At 41.9% G+C, this 22,355-nt stretch overlaps 1 long non-coding RNA gene across 1 annotated transcript in view; it reads left to right on the top strand.

The window, feature by feature from the left end:
• Nucleotides 1–22,355, top strand: part of LOC123602839 — a 107,835-nt gene that overhangs the window by 37,208 nt on the left and 48,272 nt on the right. The gene's annotated exons all lie outside the window — the stretch shown is intronic.

Raw genomic sequence — 22,355 nt, 5'->3', positions numbered from 1 at the left:
TCCGGGAGCTGTGTTAAGTACCTCTTTCCCTCCTCTTTCCCTTCGTCCACCCAAACCAACCCTCCGCTCCTTCAAAGGACTCTATCCTCTGAAGATAGTGCCTCTCCCATTCAAAATAGTCACCTCCTCAATGCCCTCACAAAAGCAAATTCCAAAGAGTCCCTTCATCTTCAAAGAGGTCTCTTCATTACAGAAATACGAGATTTGTTAACCCAGATGAGTGATATGGAACATCAGTGAAGAGTTCTTGAGGACAAAAGAACTCCATTGTGAGCAGGCCAGTTTTCTCAGAATGCTTCTTAGATCTGTGTCCCTAAGCCACCCACCTTGTCTGGCTTTCCCCACCTTCTTCCATGCTGAGCCCAGCTTCTCTGAGAAGCCCATGGCTTTTTCATGAAGTTTCCCCCAATAGCCCCAATCACTGGTGGTGGGAGGATGTGGTGAGACACCCAGTGGAGTCATTGCTCTGAGAAGATTTTGTATCTTCCAGGCGCCCGTAAGTTTAAGACAATCTCTGCTGTGTTTGAATGACCTGAGACTTATAACCAAACCTCCTGATCTCACAAAGAAATTTTGAGGTGTCATTTGTGGTTTATACCTCTCTGTTCCTTTTTTGTAATTCCTTAAATCTTTGTTCATTTTTTGTCCACCTTTTTTTTTTAATCTGTACCGAGGTATATATTACTGTTCCATGTTGCAACTAAGAAAACTGAGGCAGGGGCGCCTGGGTGGCGCAGTCGGTTAAGCGTCCGACTTCAGCCAGGTCACGATCTCGCGGTCCGTGAGTTCGAGCCCCGCGTCAGGCTCTGGGCTGATGGCTCAGAGCCTGGAGCCTGTTTCCGATTCTGTGTCTCCCTCTCTCTCTGCCCCTCCCCCGTTCATGCTCTGTCTCCCTCTGTCCCAAAAATAAATAAACGTTGAAAAAAAAAAAAAAAATTAAAAAAAAAAAAAAAAAAAAAAAAAAAGAAAACTGAGGCTTGGGGAAAAAAAGGAAAAAAGAAAAAAAAAAAAACAACCCACAACTGAGGCCTGAGAATCCTAAGGAACTTGGGTAAAATGACATAGCTAGTCAGTGACTGAGCCAAAATTCCAAACTAGATCTGTCTCTTTCCAGAGCCAGAGCCCTAACCTCTACATTTTACTACCCTAATCAATCAGCTTTGCCCAGAATCTTAGCCCTGGAGCAGATCTTTGAGATCACTGAGTCCAGCTAATTCATTTTTCAAACGCAAAGGTGTTGGGAGGTTTCATTATTTTTGTACCTCTCCATATTACACAAGGCTTTTCCACAGAAACAGAATAATGGGATGTATTCTTTATATATATAGAGAGAGATTTACTTCAAGGAATTGGGCTCACGCAATTGTGGAGGCCTTGGCAAGTCCAAAAAAAATCTGATGGGGTTGATCAGTAGGCTGGGGACGTGTGAAAGAGTGACAGTTCTGTCCAAAGCACATCTGCTGGCAGAAATTTCTTCTTCCTCAAAGAGGTCAGTCTGTGTTCTATTAAGGCCTTCCACACATTGGATGAGGATTTTCTGCTTTGCTCACCGTTCATGGATTTAAATTTTAATCTCATCAAAAAATCGCCTTCAAAGAAAGATCCAGAATAACGTTTGACCAAACCTCTGGCCCCCGTGGCCCAGCCAAGTTGACGCCTAAAACCAAACATCACACTTTCCTTCCACACCATCGTCTGCACACTCAGTCACGCAAGCTGTCATTTCCTTGGAGTGAATTCAGTCTTCTCTAACCCACATCACATGTTACTATGAAGGGAGCAGCGGCTCTTGAGTGACTTCTTTGCTGGACTGTTCGATGATTTTACTCGTGAACCCAACAATCTAAGCGATGTTACGGGAGTCCCAGTCTGTCATGTGTGTCCACACCGTGGCCTGACCAGCGAAACCCTCTCAGGTTTCCACTGAGGTAAAGAGGCAAATGCTTTGGTTAATTGGTGTGGTCCAGTCTCTGTTTGAGAAAGACGTGTTTTCTTGGCCATAGTTTAGGGTTTCATGCTGATCTGGTTGACACAGTTCAGATCAGTTTGACCCACCGCGGCAGTAGCTTGCCTTTGATCTGGAGTCTGGTTTGTAATATGACCCATTCAGATGGCTTTCCTATAATAGTCAGGCCAGACAAAACCAAATCATCCCATTTATCTTAATGGGCTTTTTCTTTTTCTTCTCTCATTTTTTTTTTCTTTTTTCCTTTTTTTTTTTTTTTTTAATTACTATTTTTTTTTAGACAGGAGGCCTTGCCGATCTTTTGTTGAGAAGAAAAAGGAATCTGCGTATCTGATAGGCTTTGAAATACCATCTGGTGTTTAATGTTATTGTGCTCTGTTCTCCCAGGGTGTGCTGAATCATATCTTCAAAGTTCAACGGCCATTCAGTCAGTCACCACTCAGTATCACTCATTATCAACTGTTTAAATTTACAAAATGCTACCTGGAAACAAAGCCCACTTAACAGGCTGCTTTCCCTGGGACCAGGTCTGCTGCTCGAGACGGGTCTTCCAGTGTGAAGTCCGTTTGTCTGACATTTGTCCCTGCCCTTGGGTACCCAGCAGAACTTGTGATCCTGAAAACAGCTGGTTGAATTACATAATTTTATGTGACAAAAGAAACACGACTGTATTCTTCTGCTAAGATCGAGTCTGCGTTTGCTTTACTCTTCTTTTATAAACAGGTAAACTTCATTTGAATCGTGAAATACATGCCCAAAGGGTTAAATGTTCACAGATACTCTCTAAGTGTTAAGTGCAGTAGGAAAACCCATCAGGGAAATAAAGCCTGTGATGCATTGTGTCGGGAATGGGGGGGGGGGGGGGAAGGGGCGCGGTGGACATTTTGTAAGAGAATACTCATCCCAGAATGCATCTGTTTGGCAGGTGAAAATATTTTTTTCAGAGGAACACACACCTCTCTTTAGCACAGTTTCACAAGCTTAAGCTGTATCATTAAATGCCTGGACATAACTTGCGCGTACTCCTTTTAGAATGACAATGCGGCTTTCTCTTTTCACTTAATAATGATCAGGTTTACTTGTACGAAGCACGGCAGTATAGTGCTTGACGCAATAGCCATAAACAACCTCTCCTAAAATGCATTTTTGCTTTTATACCTCAGTGAACAACTCTGTTTGAGTAAATGATCCATCCTTGAATTGTGTATACAGAGAGAAGATCAGCATTGGATTGTTGTTTTAATAAATTGGAAGTCTGCCAACATTCTCTGGGAAGAGGACGAAGACGTTAATGCTAGCATGCAATCTAGCCCGTGTTTGGATTTAAGATGGAATTTAATCTTCTTGCCTCCTTTTCCTCCCCCCTCCCCCTTCCCAGTTCTTTCTTCCCTTGATACACAGTCTCTTTTCATGGAGTTAACTCAAGCTATCTTAAACAGCATGAACTAATAAAGGATGGCAGTTTTAAAAGGGGAGGCATTCACAAATGTTGGAATGTGGAACATTTTAAATTCTTTCTGTGGTGCTTAGTTTAAGAGAGTGGTGATTAATGAGTTTATGTTATCTATCAAAATGCTTCCATCATGCTGCTGATGTGACATGGGATTTATGGTAATGAAAAACCTGCAATCCATCCCTGGTATCTAAATTTATCAGCCCCACGTTCATACAAAAAGCCCTAAATGATATATTTGTAGCTCTCTGAAAGCAAGATCATTTTTAAGAGATTATGTCCTGCCAAAAGGGAACGTTCTTAAAATATAGGAAAGGAAACAATTTCCTTTTCACCCTATTGCTCTAGCAAGCATCATACTAGGTCACATGAGTGGGCTAGTCATGCTCCGTGAATTTCCTGTAATTTTCTGGGAACTCCTTTGTAATACATTTGCAAAGGGTCCTGTGGATTTTCGTTGGGCGAGTTTGCAACTGCTCTTTGTGCTGTGCGTCTTCGAAAGGGAAGATCCTCTCGTACCTAGAATAAAACTCACTTGGCTCCATCTGTCTGCTAAGAGTGTTCCAAGTAGTCCCATAAAAAGCCTCATCCATTCGCAGCAACTGGAGGAAAACAAACCCTCCCCGCCCCCCGCTTCTTCTTTATTAGGCAGATATTGCTGTTTCTGCAAGGCCTTATAGAAAGGATGAAAATGTGTTTCCAAAAATTTCCTATATCTTGCTTCCCAACTCCCTCTCAAATGGCACCAGAGTATGGACAAAACGTGCCATGTTATTACATGGGTTTGTGAATGCATATATTAGATGGGAAGATACTGGATGGGGTTTCCAAGACAAGGTCTCTTACCATGCTGCAGCGTGTTGATTAGAATTGGTGTGCCTGACGGACGCCCGGGTGACTCAGTGGGTTGGGCTTCCGACTTCTGCCCAGGTCATGATCTCACAGTTTGCAAGTTCGAGCCACGAGACGGGCTCTGCTTGTCTCGAGACTGCTCAGAGCCTGGATCCTGCTTTGGAATCTCTGTCTCCCTCGTCTCTGCCCTTCCCCCACTCATCCTCTGTGTCTCTCTCAAAAATAAATAAGCATTGAAAAAAAATTTTAGAAGTGGTGTGCCCCAAAATAAACTTGTCTCTGCAAATGGTAAAAACACTGACCTTTGCGCTCGGTTTACTTTTTAACAAATTCTGACCAAAGCAAGTATACACTCTTTGAAAGCTTGGTCTGTTACTTGATCTCAGAAAGACACTGATGACTGGGAGAAAAGGGGGCGGAGCTACCCCTCTAAGAAGGGCATGTGTTTCTAGCATAACCCTCCGGAACACCACTGTGAGTTATGTATGCTCTGGGGGGGGGGCGGGTGCAGAGTCGCTGTTTTTCAAATCCTGAGGACCCGTCTATATTCTCACTCTGTGCATAGTCGTTTTCATCAGGGTCATCTCCGTGTCAGGCATTTGGGTGCCTACATTTCGAGTTAATCCATTTTTGTGTGCTTTGGAAAGCAGACAAAGAGCCCTGTAGTGGAATATTTTTCTTAAGGCAGAATTTCTACCTCCAGAGTGTGGACACAAGCTCACTGTGTTCCAGAAACAGCACAAGCTTGTATTCCTTTGCCATTTTCCTGCTGCTTTTGCTACTTCTGCCTTGGAGAGCTGCAAAGGATTGAGAAACACAGCTGAAGAGAAAGGAATCCCAGAGGCCACAAGGCGAGTGGTAACAAGCGAGTATGTGTTCTGTCTACAGGGCTGGGCTTGAAGGGGGTGGGGAAGTCTTGTTAAAATCACAGAAACTGTCTGTGCAGCAAATAGATTCTCCCCCTACCCCTCCTCCCACTACTAACACTGCGGAAAATGCCATCTATCAAAATGTGCTTAAAAGCAGCCCATGATGATGTTGGAATAAAAAGGTTATGACACAGTTATGACAACTGGGAGGTGGGAGGAGCCTCCCTCCACCCAGCTGTCTGTCAGACTGGGTACCTGAGACCCTTCAGATTAATAGAGTCATATCGGGAACTGGCTGTCCGTTGAGACGTTCTCTTGCTGCACCCTTCACTCCACCCACCTCCAGAAGCCCTCAGGCTTGGCCCTTGGGGTCAGAGTCATGGGTCATTTCCTATTGATTATGCCCAGCTTGTCTTTTTTCTGGTGTCAGTGTTTCTGGCCTCATCGGTCTACTCTGGCCCAACCCCAAACATCTTCTTCAATACTTAGATGGTTCCAGCTTAGAAAAGAAATGATGGGGGCACCTGGGTGGCTCAGTCGGTTAAGCCTCTGACTTCGGCTCAGTTCATGATCTCACTGGTTCTGGGTTCAAGCCCCACGTCGGGCTCTGTGCTGACAGCTCAGAGCCTGGAGCCTGTTTCAGATTCCGTGTCTCCCTCTCTCTCTGCCCCTCCCCTGCTAGCACTCTGTCTCGCTTTCTCTGAAAAATAAATAAACCTAAAAAAATTTTTTTTTAAAGAAAAGAAAAGAAATGATGAACCATTTTCAAATTTTCAGCCACCTTTCCGGCACACTCTGAGGCTGGTTTCGGTTTCAAAGAACTAATGTAATGTCCACGTGATTGTCTCCAGTATATTATCTGCCTCACTGGCTCCCAGTATTAAAATGCTATTAATAGTTTTGTTTGTTTTGTTGTGTTTTTGCCAGCGTGGTAAGAAAGCCGTGAAGATTTCACTCATTTTTCAAGGGCAGGCCACATGTTCCATGATGAGGGAGAAAGGAGAAAGGAGGAGAAAAGTTGTATTTGTTATGTAATAATAAGAAGGTAGAAAAGCTCATAAGGAAACATTCTTTAATTGCTTAATTTCATAGGACAAAGAGGTTGAAGAAAGCTGACAATACTCACGGCGTTTTTATTTAAACTTTTGATATTTTGTTCATCATGGATTTTTTTGCCTTAATTTTGATTTTTTTTTTAAGTTGCCTTAAAATATGACTTATTTTAATTACTGACTTTTTGGGTACCTCCTAAATTGTGTAGGCAAGTGCCGCCCTGGCCTCATTCACCTTGACCTATTTCTGGCCCTACTTTCAGAGAAAAAGAAAATAGAAATTGAAGCCATGGGCATAGGTATCTTAAATTTAGCAAGCTCAAATGAATGTAAGAATCAAGATTTTGATTTTCGCTGTTCAAGTCACCAACACTTATTGTTTTCTAAAATACATGCCTAAGTTCTTGCTATCTGGCACATTTTATGTATATTAGGTGACATATTTTGAGACGCTATCTAGGAATTTTCTTTCCCATCCTTGTTGCCATTAGTATGCTGCCTATTCGTGGGTGATAGCCGATTGCCTTACATGGAGGACAGATGCCTCAGAAAAAATAAGCGAATTCATTGGCTAGGTACAGTTTATAAATACATAGTAGAGAAAGTCTCAGATGCTCCGGTGTTCAATTACAAGGGTCAAGTGATTGAGAGGGGGAAGATTTCTCTAAGAGCTAAACGTTTGGGTTTTCATATCAAGAAACAAAACCTTAAACACTCGGTCGTAGTATTAAAGCCTTAAATCACACAACAGAGAGAATGCATAATGCCATGAAGAAGCTACCATTTTCCCACCAGAAATTAAATATCAATTCACTCAGTAGCTGGTAAAGAGGAATGTTAGGAAATGTGATAAAAATATAGCTGTCAGTAGGGGCCTGAGAGGAGTGCTGTTGCTGTTCCCTTAACAGAACAAAACCTTATAAGATTGTATAAACGCCAAGTGTGTATCAGAATACCAAAAAAGATGAGGGGCACCTGGGTGGTTCAGTCGGTTAAGCGTCCACCTTCGACTCAGGACATAATCTTGCAATTAGTGAGTTCGAGCCCCGCTCCGGCCTCTGCCCTGGCAGCTCAGAGCCTGGAGCCTGCTTCGGATTCTGTGTCTCCCTCTCTCTCTCTGCCCCTTCCCTGCTCACACTCTGTCTTTCTTTCTCTCTCTCTCTCTCTCAAAAATAAATAAACCTTAAAAAAATGTTTTAGGGGCACCTGGGTGGTTCAGTTCGTTGAGCATCTAAGTTCGGCTCAGGTCATCATCTTGCAGTTTGTGAGTTTGAGCCCCACATCGGGCTTGCTGCTGTCAGCACAGAGCCTGCTTCAGAGCTTCTGTCCCCCTCTGTCTCTGTCCCACCCTCACTCCTGCTCTAGCTTTCTCTCTCAAAAATAAATAAAACATAAAAAAAAATTTTTTGAAAAAAAAGTCTTAGAATACTGGAAAAGAAGAGGTTATTTTCTAAAAACACCATTTTCTAGCTTGCATGATAACATATACCCCCAAAGACTTCACAATTACGATTCACAAGGCTCAGGGTGCAGAAATGAAAAAGTTCTTCTGTTACCCTGTAACTAAACTAAACCAAACTTTAAAGCCTCCATCTGTATGGCAGAAGAGTTAAACTTGTCAAGATCACCCACAACCACATCTAACTTGGAACCTGTTTTATTGGCTTTACGTTTCTGTCAATTCCTTCCTCCTAACTGGTTTCCTGACATTCCTCTCAAATGTAATAATATGCTAAACAGTTAATGGAGGACTTTTACCTGCCAAGTATAAATTAACATATTTCATCTTTATGTCAACCCTCTGAGGAATACAGTAGTATCTCTCCAGAGGTGTAGACATCGAGGGGCAGAGAGCAAAATGCTGCAGGTTATATAGCAAGTAAGTTGTAGAACTGACTTAAACCATGGGTTTTTTTTTTTAATTGATTAATTTATTGATTTTGAGAGGGAAACAAAGAATGGGGAAGGGGCAGAGAGAGAGGGAGAAAAAGAGAACCCCAAGCAGGCTCTGCCCTGTTGCCACAGAGCCCAATGCGGGACTCGAACCCATAAACCATAAGACCATGACTTGAGCCGAAGTGGGACACTTAACCAACTGGGCCCCCCCAGGTGTCCCTAAACCATGTTTTGACCTGAAACCCTGAGTAGTGGAAAAGCCATCACTGAGGGGCACTTTGGAGGCATGGATTCAAGGAAGATTTCACAGAACTACCTCTCCACACCATCCGGGAGCTCTGAGTTCCCGGAGAGAAGTTCTGAAGTAGGTAGGAGTTGACAGAAAGTCTCACAAGGAACGGGCGGTTGAGCTGACAAAGCCAGGGGCTAGGCTTGTAGGACAAGATACAACAGCGGAAGCCAGAGGGAACTGGACTGAACCTGGATGAGAGGTGCAGATAGTGTCTAAGTCTCTGGGGGCACAGATTGCCCAGAGGTCTTCAAAAGCAGGGAGGTGATATGGTTCCTACAGGTCAGGAGCACCTACTCTGGAGACCTCATGGCTGGAATACCAGCTGTGCCTCTTCCTAGTTGTGTGATTTGGAACACCGTGACTTCCCTGTGCCTTCATGTGCACACGTAAATTAAAGACTGTGAATATCGCATACGTATGGGATTAAATGACTTAACTTACAGGAGCATCTTAGAACGTTATGTGGTAAGTATCAGTATAATTTTTCGTGTTGGCCACGATTTTATTCCTGAGAGGCATGCAGAAAAGCAGTATGGAAATCTCAAATGAGCTGAAATTTATAAATGGAAATACATCTTAAGCTAGAAGTAACCGAATTTATCTTAAGAAGTTTTCCACATTAAAAAAAAAAAAAAAAAGGAGATTCCAAAGCTAAGTTCAGTTTAATTACAGAGACAAAAAAAGAAATTTACATTTCTGGATGCTGCATCCAGTGTAAGACACTTCTCCTTGGTTCACCCCTGTTTTGACACATCATAGAAGGAGAGCCACTGACAGCCTGTTTTCGGACTACGTTTTCAAGGATGTTTGTATAGCAAAAAGCCTTGGAAGATATGGTGTTTCCCTCCAAAGAAATTAAGGCCTATTTGTTTATTGTCCCATAAAATAAAGATGCTATCTCTCTCCACGGCAAAGTTTAGGCGTTCTCACTGCCCATTACAAATAGTTCTTGTTCCCTAAACTCAGGGTTCCTCTCCTGTAACGTAACCCACTGTAAGTGCAGGCATCACCTGTCCTTCACAGTATAGCTTAGTAGGAATCAGATCCTGAGAAACTGGGGCAAATACTCAGTCTGGCTACTGCTGTTACTGTGAATAATAATAGCTTTGTCTCTGACCCAGAAGTCTCTTGTTTTTGGTTAGAATCCATGTCCTTGGCAGGCTAACTTGTTATTACGGCAAAATCTCAGAACTTTCACATCCTATTCGGTATATTATAAATATCCTAACTAAATCAAATTATTTAATGTTATGCATTGTGATTTAATACTGTCGTAAGAATACTAACATTTTTACTTCTATAAGTTTTTCAGTGTTTTGTTGTCAGGAGATAGATAAGTACAAGCATATATATATGTATATATGTATATATATATATGTGTATATATATATATGTATATATATGTATATATATATATGTGTGTGTGTGTGTGTGTGTGTATATATATATATATATATATATGCTTGATTTAGTCTTTACCCACAATGTGTCCTTAAAAAAAATACTTGTCTATATTTAAGCAGTAATTAAAGGTTTACGCCAGTGACCAGAGCTGTCCACATGTAGTCTGTTCTGAACACACACGCAGTCCAGGGGTATATCATTACCAAAGCTAAGAACACTGTAGTGTACAGATTCTCACGGAGTGCAAACTCCATTCTTCATCTGCCACATTCGGACAAAGTCATGCAATCAGAACGCATTAACATTTCAAGATCAAGTTCAGGATAGTACCTTGAGGAAAGTAGCTAGAACAAACGGTGAATTCAGGACAATTGTCCATCATTTTATTATCTCTAATTGAAAACACTTGAGTCACATTTTTTAAGATTATTCAAAGAAACAGAAAACAAATCAGCTGCCGGTTCTTCTAAAATCCTACAATGAGATCCCCGAAGCAAACACACGAGATATGTACTCCCAACACCACAAACATCACAGCAGGGAGTCAGCATTTTTCTCTAGCCCTAGCTCAGCCTGGTCATTCTGGAATAACATGCTTCTGCCACCTGCCCATTGGTGAATGACTTGTAGAAACTAACATCCAAAATAACTCGATGGGCGTAATTAAACCTCACCAGTCTTGGCTACTTTCTCAAATGTCATAATAAAAGGGTGAAATTATATACTAGGCAGAGCTGTTTTCCAAAGTGGGAAACATAAAAATTTAGGGAGATGAATTATAACGTTATGAGAGCAGTATTTTTACTGAGGAGACCGATGAGGGTGGCGTTGCTGAGACATTTCTCCTCTTGTCCTCCCGTTGGGAGTTGCCGCTCTTCTCTGCTGTATTCCTCCTCCACTTTTTCTACTCAGTCATTATCAAATACACTCATCTTGTTTAAATAACATGGTACTTAACCTCCGTTTGATGTTGGGAATGTAGGGCTGCTGAAATTACAACCAGAAGGATATGAGTAGGTGTGAGAGAAATAGGCAGAGGGGAATATAGAAAGAAATTGCATGTTTAAGCCTCATCATGACCAGAAAATATTTTCAGTTCAAAGTGTAACATCTCTTTTTGGAAGGAGGAAGCCAAACTGACCACAGATAGTTTAAAACAGGGTAAAACTGGAGACATGGATAGGTATTTAGAGATTGACCATTTTTTGGATTGTAGCATAGTTATATATTAGTATAGCCTCATGACCGCCCCTCAATACCTAAACAACTGTTCTACGCTCTCGGACTTTGAAAGAAAATCCAGTAAAATAAATCTTTTTTTTTCTTGGGAGAGAGAGAGGTGGGGGGCGCAAGTGACAAAGGGGCAGAGAGAATCCCAGGAGGGACAAAGAGAGAGAAAGAGAGGGAGAGAGAAACAGGATTCACCCAAAATGGGGCTTGAGCTCACCCAACGAGGGGCTCGAACTCATGAGCCCGTGAGATCATGACCTGAACCAAAGTCAGATGCTTAACCAACTGAGCCACCCAGGTGCCCCATCCAGTAAAATGAACCTCAATCAGGATCCATTTTGTACCAGCCGTGGAGTTTTCAGACCCACTTATACCAAAATTCTGTCTTTGAAAAAGGTTTATAGTGACTGAGATAGTACCTTTAAGAATTACTGATCTTGGTTGTATTTGTTGTATTTTTTTGTAGTCGCCCAGAAAAATATATACATGGATTACCTTCAGGCTGGGGGATTATTAAAACGATATGTAAAGAATGTCCTGGACTTCAGTCTTTCTAAGCCATGACACTTTGAGGAGTGGGCTACACAGTGGATTTCATGGGTCAACAGAACACTAGCTTAAAATGTTTGTGCGAAGAACTTGAACTAAATTGGCCCACCTCTTCCATTTATCTCGGATGTATTTTTCCTCAGTGAAAGTGGGGCCGATATTCTGAAAGTTATGCTAAGCCACTTCACAGGCCTCCGCCGTTTTCAGCCCATGTGTGATTGACTTTGGCTTGAATTCCATTAACTGGTTTAATTGGTGCTCTTTTGGTTACAAACAAAAGTAAGTTTCATCTACTTTATGCCAGTAGAGGTCTTTGTTGTTGGCCTATCCCAATCTCAGTAAAGGTGGTATGAAGCCTAAAGCCAAAGGAAGTAGGACTCCGATAAACTAGGATTCTCTGTGTTGCTCTTTCCTAAGGTTCTCTGCATGCCAAAGTTTTCTTCAGGGCTGAATTCGTAACTACTAGTACCTCACATCTTCCCAGATCTGTCATTAGAGACAAAAGTGCTCTTTCTTCCGGTTGTTGTAAAAAAAAAAAAAAAAAAAAAAAAAAAATCTCAAGAGAGATTCTTATTGGTTGACATGACACATATGACCATTCCCGTGGCCAGATAGTCCAGGAACTAGGAGTGGCAAGTGCAGTAAGAACTTTGTGGTTGGAGTGAGGGGAAAAAGAAAAGTTCCTCAAACGCAAGGTAGGCAACAGTAGCGATCTGCCATCCTGGGGGTAAGGCTCGGTTTTACTAAATACAAAATGGGCAAAACTGTAGCTATCTATGGAAGAAAGAACCCCCTTAGGCTACTTTACTTAATATGACAGGCAACTTAGACTTACAGAATCATGATACAGCCTTTCTAGTGCTCAGTTCAAATTTGCTTCGTGAGACAAATGGAGAGGTAGACCCTAGAGACCAAAAGGCTAATCCACAAACGTGAATCTTGTGAATAATCGTGTCCCTTTGAGCTAATAGAGCAAAAATGCCACAGACTGGATGACTTAAAAAAAGACACATTCAGGGGCATCTGGGTGGCTCAATCAGTTAAGCCAGTGACTCTGGATTGTGGCTCAGGTGATGAGTTGGGCTCTGCACTGTCAGTTCAGAGCCTGCTTGGGATTCTCTCTCTCTCTCTCTCTCTCTCTCTCTCTCTGCCCTTCCCCTGCTTATGTTCTCAAATAAACAAACAAACAAACAAACTTAAAAAAAAAAAAAAAACATTTATTTCTCACATTTTCAGAGGCTGACAATTACAAAATCCAGCCACTAGCAAATTCAGTGACCAATGAAGGCCAGCTTCCTGGCTCATCGACAGCCTTCTACTATTAACTCAAGCAGCCTCTCTGATTCCTTTCCTTTCAAACATCAAACCACTTATGTCTGTAGAGAGAGATTTAAATTTACAGTCCTCAAAGGACAGTTATCTTACCTTCTCCGTGTCTCTGGGACAAAAATCAGTTTACTAAAATGGAGCCTTATACTGGAGAGATGAAGCTTTTCTGCTGATTTGTGAGAAGCCCCAAGCTACATTTATTTCAACTGTACCAAGAAAAAAAAAAACCTTAATCTCTTCTGGGTAATAGCTGGTCAAATCCAGTTCTAGGCTCTCCCTATGGCCATCTCTAGTCTAATTTCGGTGTCAGGGTCCCTGTCGGGTGTAGGTTGCCCACCTGGACGTGAGTTGGCCAGTGCACCCACCTGTTCTCTGATGTTCACAACTGACCGTGAAGCCTCCTCAAGCCCCACAGCCCAGTCCTGTCAATGCCTGCAGGTTCCAGTACCCTCCCCGCACTTCTCTGGGGCCATAGGATTAGAAGGGGCTGCCTTCTAGAACGTCGTGCCTACGTGCCCACCCCCTTGCCAAGCCTCAACAAATGCCAGCTTCCCCAGGACCAGACTGGTGCTGAGGATTCTCGGAGAAGTTAAAACTCTTCCAGCTACCCTTTGAGAGCTGAGGCACGAAGACTGCCCTTCTCAGAGTCCTCCAAATTTACCTACATGTTTTCTACACACACACACACACACACACACACACACACACACACTGGGACCTTTGGCACCTCTTCTCAGGATCCTATCAGTATCCAGGCTCTGCTCTGTTCTCTAATGCTCCCCCACTTTCTGTTAAATTAGGGGAAAGAAAGCTATTGTTTCATTTTCCCTGCACGATGTCTCATGGTACTATATTGAATTTACATAATATATATTTTTATGTATATTATACATTATTTTTTATTGTTACTTGTTTTATTTATATATATGTTGTTTGGGCTCTTGAGCTTAAAAGTGTAGAAATACTGAAAAAAATACTCTGTTTTAAGCATTCAGCTTTTTTTTTTGATGAATTTATTTATTTTGGGAGAGAAAGAGAGCAAGCAGGGGAAGGGCAGACAGAGAGAGAGGGAGAAAGAGAGAATCCCACACAGGCTGCACACAGTGAGCACAGAGCCTGACAGGGAGCCCAGACCCACGAACTGTGAGATCATGACTGAAAATACGAGTCAGGCACTTAACTGACTGAGCCACCCAGGCACCCCTAAGCATTCAGCTCTTTAACCTAAGAAACACTTTTTCTCCCAGACCTTGAACTATAAGTCCACATTAAAGAATGCTAAGAGATCAACTCACTATGTTTTAAAGTGTCAAATGAAGGTAGAAAATCAGTATTTGTCTTGCTTTCTCATGTGATGTGTGACAAAATAACCAAATAATAAGAGGGAAGTATATTTCAGCTTATAAATCAATAAGAAATGTTCGAATGACAACATCATCAGTTTGTAATCTCTGTAACAAAAGACATCAACCTCCACAAATATCACAAAAAGAGAAATATCCAGAGAATGCGTGCCTGTTGGTGGAGAAAACACCACCACCATCTATAAAACATTCTTGCCAAAACTCATTGAATGAATGAATGAAGGAAGGAATGAATGAATTTGATCAAGCTCTAGAGCCAGTTTACAGGAGGCAGAGGATAGAGAAACGTGGAAAACCTCACCTTGAGGATGGAATCAACAAAATCCAGATGGTGGAACTAAAAGACAAACAACCCAGTTTTCTCAACAAACAAATTGCAAAGAAAGAGAGACAGAGAAAGAGAGAGAGAGAGAGAAGGAGAAGAAAAAGAAGAAGGAGGAGGAGGAGGAAGAGGAGGAGGAGGAGGAGGAGGAGGAAGAGAGGAAATCTGTAGAACAAAAGAGATTTAAAGTCATATTAGCCAATCATAATATCTGGGTCATGTTTAGATCCAGGATTTGAAAACAAGAGCATAAAAAAAAAAAGGACATGATACATACAAGAAAGTGTTTGATTAGATGCAGGTGATATTAAGGAACTGATATTTTGTGGGTGTAATGATAACATTATAGTTGCATTAAAGAGTCTTTGTCTTTTAGGGATGTGTTCTAGAGCATTTACCAGTGAAAATATTTAATATCTATGATATGCTTCAAAATAACACAGGGCTAAATGCAATATGGTGTCTTGGATTGGAATCTGGAACAGAGAAAGAAAACTGGTAGAAAAGAACTGGTGAAATCAGAATAAAGTCTAAATTTAACTAATAGTTATATATCAATATTAATTCTTCATTTTGACAAGTATACTATGGAAGTGTAAGATTTTTAACAACAGGGAGAACTGAGTGAAGATATGTGGAAATTCTCTGTGCTATCTTTGCAAATTTTCTGAAAATGTGAAATTATTCCAAAATTTACAGGGTTTTTTTCATTTTTTTTTTACATTTATTTATTATTGAGAGAGAGAGAGACAGACAGAGCATGAACGGGGGAGGGGCAGAGAGAGGAGGAGACACAGAATCGGAATCAGGCTCCCGGCTCTGAGCCGTCAGCACAGAGCCCAACGCGGGGCTCAAACTCACGAACCGGGAGATCATGACCCGAGCTGAAGCCGGACACTCAACCGACTGAGCCACCCAGGTGCCCCTACAGTTTTTTTTTTCCAAGTAATGAGAATGGAGAAGATGGAATGCTGGATGGAACAAGGTTACCCATGGACTGGTGGTTTGGGGGGTGAGTGATGAATAGTTGGGGTTTACTATAATACTATGCCCGCTATTGAATGAGTTGTAAATTCTCATAATAAAAAGTTGAGTAATTTTTAAATATATATTATTGTCTCTCTGTAGGCTCTTAAAAGTCTACATAAACCTTTAGAAGCTGGTAATTTGACACTTAATTCTCTGTATCATTCCTGCCATCAGGGTCATGGTGTTTAAACCATAGGGCAAAGGGTAACAGTAGAAAGTATTGGAAAACAGCAGAATTAAATATGGTCCAATTACACAATTTGCTTATTCTCTTTGGTTATTAGACTTCTTCAAATTATTTCCTCCCCCTTAATTTTTTTTCAAATCTTTTTTCCTCCTTTTTTTCTTTTTTTTTTTTTACTACTTCTCAGATCTGTCACCTAGTTCCCATCCATGTATCACTCAACATAAGGTCCCACTGTAATGGGAACATTCAAGAATCGTGGCTTCAACAAGGTAGAAGCTTATGTCTCTACCACATAAAATAAGTCTGGAGGTCATAGTTCATGGCTGCCACAGCAGCTCCTCAGAGTTGAGAGTGACTCAGGCTCCTTTCTGTTCTTCACTCACCAATTCCTGGGATGTTGCCTTTGTCCTCGAGCTTCCAAGAGAGGTTCTAGATTTTTTTTAATGTTTACTTTATTTTTGAGAGAGAGAGAGAGAGAGAGGGAGAGTGTGTGGGGGGGGGGGGGGAGGGACACAGAGAGATGGACAGAGAGATTCTTCAGACACAGAATCTGAAGCAAGCTCCAGTCTCTGAGCTGACAGGGGCTCAAAGCCAAGAACCAGCAGATCATGACCTGAGCTGACATCAACACTTCACCGACTGAGCCCCCCAGGTGCCCCTCAAGAGAGGTTCTACAGCTCCAACCATCATACCCACATTCCAAGTAGCAAGAAGGCAAGTCAAACCACTGCCTTTTAAGGAAAGACCCCTACAGCCCCACAGAATACTTCTGCTAACCTTTTGTTGACCAAAACATACCCCTACAGCCACTCCTAGTTGCAAGGTGGAGTGTGGAAGATGGTTTTTTAATGGTGCCCCGGCTGTCCTCTATAAAACCAGGGTTCTATGACTGAAGGAGGAAGGAAGGGTAGATGTTAGCAGCCTCTGCCATAGTCAGCCATGAGGAAAATGTAAGCATGCAGTGGCAGAACAGTCCAACCATGACTTATGCCCAAATTAATTACCCGGCTAGTGCAATCAGCAAAGATCTGGAAGTATCTGTCATCCCACATACAGTGCTGAGTGGTTTACGTTGATCGGGTTGACCGAAAGTTAAAACTAGAAAGCCGCCTGTAGATTCACCCTTCACAGCGAGATACCGTCTATCTACATGGAAGCCGATATATGTGCATTTCTGTCGACATTGTGTAGAGTACAAGATATGCCTGCTGTGACTATAATGTCTTTTAAACCTAAAATGGAAGCATTATAGATTCCTCCTGGCAGCCTTCTTGACCCTCTGGGAGACCTTCTGGCCTCCTGGCCGGTCTCCAGAGAGATTCCTGTCCGTCTTCCTGAGAGGAGACACATTCTGGGCTCCCTGCCCATGTTGTAACCTGCTGTTCCTGTGGGTAGAGAGCCATGTCTATTTGGGTCAGTCCTGACTGATTATCCCATTGCCTTTAAGTAAGTTCGCCGGAATACTCCACACATACCAATCACCTAGGCCGCCCGTTTGCATGCCGGGTACCCAGTGAAAACAATGAGAGATGGTGGAAAGAGCATCTGCAACATGGCTGCAAGGATTAAGACTGAGCAATTCTCAGTCCTGGTGGTGAGACCTTAGGAAAGTCACTGAGGGTCGCTAAGCTTTGGTTTCTTCGTCTGCCCAGCAGGGATCTTGCTACTTTCCCTGTTTTCCTTGCAAAGCTGTTAGAGAAGCTCAGTTACAAGATAGTGTGGGTCAAAGTACTGTACTTTATCCCCACCCCCAGTATTATTATTCCTATTTTCAGTTGTTATTATTGACCTACTCAAAACGTGAATCGTTTGAAAAAAGAAGAGAACAACAAAAAAATAATGTGGCTTAAGCCCATTTGTGACTAAAAAGAGAAACAGAACAGCCAGTACAGAATCTGCAGGGTGAAAGAATGAGATACAAGGATGGGTGAAATTATATCTGTCTCGGGAGTGATAGGTAATAAATGACTTGTTCCATGGAGTAAACCCGGAATATTCTAACCACCATTTCCATTGATTATAAGGCTATCCCTTCCATGGAACACCAGTCCCAAGAGTCATCCTATCATTAAAGATCTTGTTCTACCCCCACTGGAAAGTTAAAATAAGTTTAATTCCTTTTAAACTAAGTTACCTTTAAAATATAGCTATAGGCCCTTCTCAACAGCCAAAACCCAAACCACCCACCTAGCATTTCCCTGCTCAATACGATCAACTAGGACCCACTTCTTTTCATAAAAAGAAGCCCTTGGGAACAGTATGTGAGTAGTTGTGGACACACAAATCCACTTTGGGACTGTGTGAGTAGGGGTAAGAGTACATATGAATGTGTGTGCAAATAGAACTCTATGTATCGAAGCCTGCACAAGGCTTATAATTTTGCAGAGATACTAATTAGGAGAAATTTAGTTTTTGTCAAAGGAAAAATTATGCAACATAAAACTAAATTGCTTTTACTGGCTATCACTTTAATATTAACATTTTCATCTGGCATTAGATTGAAAGCTAAATTTCTGTGATTGACATAAGAAATTACTCCCCAAATGTGAAGCAAAAATCACTTGGGCTTTATTGGCCAGTTAGGGGTTTTTGCTCTGAACTACCTTTCAAGGATAATTTCTGTTGGGAGCTAAAGAACATTCCGTGACTTGACTGCTAAAGTCATAAAAGTCAATAAGTGGATTCACTGACCATTTGTGAATGTTTCATGTGATCGTAGCTGGAGTAAAGGACCTCTTAACTGTGAGTCATTTTTCGTGAGGAGATTAAAAATTTCTCCCTTCAACCTCCCTAAATCTAGAACTTCTCTTGCATAGAAAACACACACATCACAAAAGAAATTGATTCCGGATGCACAAGAGACCTTGTGTGACAGTGTCTGGCTTTGATGGTCACATCACAGAAGGCCATTTTGGCAGGTGGCCACAACGGTATTTTGTTTCTCTCACACTCGATGCCATCATACCACACTGTAGCATTCATCTGGTTTATATCTGTATGATTTCTCCCCAACAAAGGAAGGAAAACAAGATAAGGATATTGGGTAGCTATTCAGATCACAAGGCTAGAATGTGTGGTTTCTGGAACACAGGTGTAGGTGAACTTCCCAGTAAGAATCTTGTCAATGCTGACTGTATTCCAATTCAATCCATGCCATGTGGACAGAAGAAAGATAGGACACATTGTCCCAAGGCTTGAGAACTTAAAATGCCTTCTGAGCAGCAAGATTAATAAAAATGAAACTGCCAACGAGCTGCCTACCTCCCTGTGTAAAACATCGCTGTACAACCCACACTGGGTTATAATGATCTATTTGTGTGACTGATGTCACTCACCACATCGAGGCCCTTCCAGAAGAGGAACAATGGCATATCTTCAAGGTAGAGAGCCCAGAGTACAGCCCAAAGTACCAAAGCATATTTGATAAACATTCACTGGAGGAATGAAGGAAACACTGTTTAAGGGGATACAAGTGCCATAGGGATTCCAAATGCAATCAAACATGAGCCTGTTGTGTTTCTGGAAAGTAATCAAGAGTTCATATCTTTCATTCTGCTCATAAGACATTCCTGCATATTTCTAAGGACCAATGAATTTCTGCCCTCCACAGTGCTACACATTGAAAGACCACGGCTCCCATGTTGAGAAATAGTCCGTATTCTCAGAGCCCCTTGCTAAAAAGTAGACATTGTACGATTGCACAAGGGGAAAGGGAGGTTTAGGGACAGGTAGCTGAGAGGAAGTTGATTTCACTTGATATGTGTTGATGACAATGTATTCCCAAGGAGCAAGGCAATATATTGTCGAAAAACTGAGCTCAAACTCAGATGAGAGTTGGAGATTCCTCTCCCTCTTCTTCTTCTCTTTTTTTTTTTTAAAGTAAATTAAGACCTATTCTGTATAAAGCAGTTGAGCAAGACAAAGTATCTGCTTCCCAGATTGTAAACAGAGGAAAGATCCCTAGTCTTGCCTTCATTGAGACCCAGTTTTCCAGCGTTCCCAAAGTGTGTTCCATGGAACACTGCTTATGGGGGAGTTTTAATAAACATCATTTTAAGAAGGGTAGGTTCCTAGTCAAATAAGTTTAGGAAACACTGATTACCATACCCCCTCCTTTAGATTTACAGTGTGCAATTACACTGTAAAGAAAATGGTTTGTGTTTATTCGTTCAAGGGTTTTCTCAAAATTATTTGACTCTGGGCTCTTCATTCACAAAATATCTTCCAGAATTGGATTGGAAAGCATCAGTTCAGGAGTCCTGCAATGATGTTTAATTTATGTTTCATAGCTAACATCCTTTATCACTTGGGGCTCATATTCTGTATCGCTTTTTTAAAGCAACAGCTAAGATGTAGGAACAAAAGACCATGAACAGAGGAACTGAGCTCTAGAGATTGAGACTTAGCAAGAAACTACACTAGAGACCAAGGAAAAGAAACAGCAGTGAGCATTACATCCTGAAATTAAAATGTTTTTGGAAAAAAAAAATTAGAATCTGATCATGCCTCTAGAGATCTTGCCAGCAATTTATAGGGATGATAACCATGAACTGCAATCAACAAAATTTCAACTTGAGAAACCCTGGAGGATGAATAACCTGCTTCCTTCAACAACAACAAAAGAAATCAAGAAAAAAAATAACGAAGAAAGGGAAGTGTTATCTGTAAATTAAAAGACATTTGAGGGGCACCTGGGTGGCTCAGTCTGTTGATCATCTGACTCTTGATTTCATCTCAGGTGGGATCGAACCCCACATCAGGCTCCACACGGAGCATGAAGCCTACTTAAGATTCTCTCTCTCTCCATCTGCCCCTCTCCCCTGCTTGCACTCTCTCTGTAACATAAAAGAAAAAAAGCAATAAATTGGGGCTCCTGGGTGGCTCTGTTGGTTAAGCCTCCAACTCTTGATTTTGGCTTGGGTCATGACCTCTTGGTTCATGAGATCAAGCCCTGCATTGGGCTCTGTGCTGACAGCATGGAGTCTGCTTGGGATTCTGTCTCCCCTCTGTCTCTCTCCCCCTCCCCTATCGGCACGGACACATACACACACATGATCCCTCTCTCTCTCTCCAAAAAAAAAAAAAAAAAAAAAAAAAACTGAATATAAATAAATAAATAACACTTGGGAGGCATATCAACTTTGCAACGCCTTGGGTTGTATTTGGGTCCTGATTTAAGCAAGCTAACTACAAAAAAGAAATATCCGTGAACAATCAGGAAATTCTGGATAGTTGATATTTCACAACTGCAAACATTTTTAGGTATGATAAGTATTGTGGTTGTGATTTTATAAGTCATTACATTTAAGAAATAAGGCGCCTGGGTGGCTCAGAGGGTTAAGTTCAGGTCATGATCTTATGGTTGGTGACTTTGAGCCCCATATCAGTGAGCACGACCCCCACTTGGGGTGAGCCCCGCTTCTCTCGCTCTGCCTCTCCCCCTTTCTCTCTCTCTCTCTCTCTCTCTCTCTCTCTCTCTCTGTCTCTGCCCCTGGTTCACTGGCACCCTCTCTCTCTCTTAAAAAAAAATATTCTGAAATATTTATGTACAAAATGGTATGTAATCTGATATTTCCATCAAAACGATCCTGGGATGGTAGATATCAATGTAACAAGATAGGTCATAGTATGACAAGGTGGCTACATGAGGGTTTTTATGCTGTTCTCTCCAATTTTGTAGTTTTGAGATTTTCCAAACTGGAAGGTTTTTTGTTGTTGTTTTTTTTTTCAACATTTATTTATTTTTGGGACAGAGAGAGACAGAGCATGAACGGGGGAGGGGCAGAGAGAGAGGGAGACACAGAATCGGAAACAGGCTCCAGGCTCTGAGCCATCAGCCCAGAGCCTGACGCGGGGCTCGAACTCCCGGACCGCGAGATCGTGACCTGGCTGAAGTCGGACGCTTAACCGACTGCGCCACCCAGGCGCCCCCAAACTGGAAGTTTTTAAAAAGCAATTGAAAGAGAAAGAAATGGGGCAAAAGGATTATGACAAACTTGGTGTGAATTCAGAGTTCGAAAAGTGATGAGAACAAGGCATTTTGAGAAAAAAGGGGGCAAAAACAGCCTGAGTGACACAGGGAAATTAAAGTATGTGAACACCGGGGTGCCTGGCTGGCTCAGTTAGTGGATCGTGTAACTCTTGATCTCAGGATTGTGGGTTCGAGCCCCACGCTGGATGTGGAGATTCTTTCAAAATAAAGTCTTTTAAAAAAAAAAAAACAGCAAACAAAAATGAAGTGTGTGAAAAACCCAGGAAAGAAGGAGAAAAATTCCACTGGACTTTTGAGAGAGGAAAACAGATTGCAGAGTGTCTGAGGCATGGTGCCTGGTAAACGAATGCTGCTCATAGTTAGAACCTCTCCTTTGAGAAAGATGGCGGCTCTGAAGAAAGATGGCAGCTGGAGGTCAAGTAAAGCTTTGTCAGGAAGGATAATGCTATAGACTGAACTGTGCCCAAACCAAATTCATACACTGAAGCCCCAACACCCCCTCAAGTGACCAGACTGGAGATCAGACCTTTATGGTGGTAATTAAGGTTAGACAAGGTCAGAAGGTAGAA

This window comes from Leopardus geoffroyi, chromosome A1 (genome assembly GCF_018350155.1).
Source record: "Leopardus geoffroyi isolate Oge1 chromosome A1, O.geoffroyi_Oge1_pat1.0, whole genome shotgun sequence".
NCBI classification, from domain to species: domain Eukaryota; kingdom Metazoa; phylum Chordata; class Mammalia; order Carnivora; family Felidae; genus Leopardus; species Leopardus geoffroyi.
This window is presented reverse-complemented; position numbering and strand designations above follow the sequence as displayed.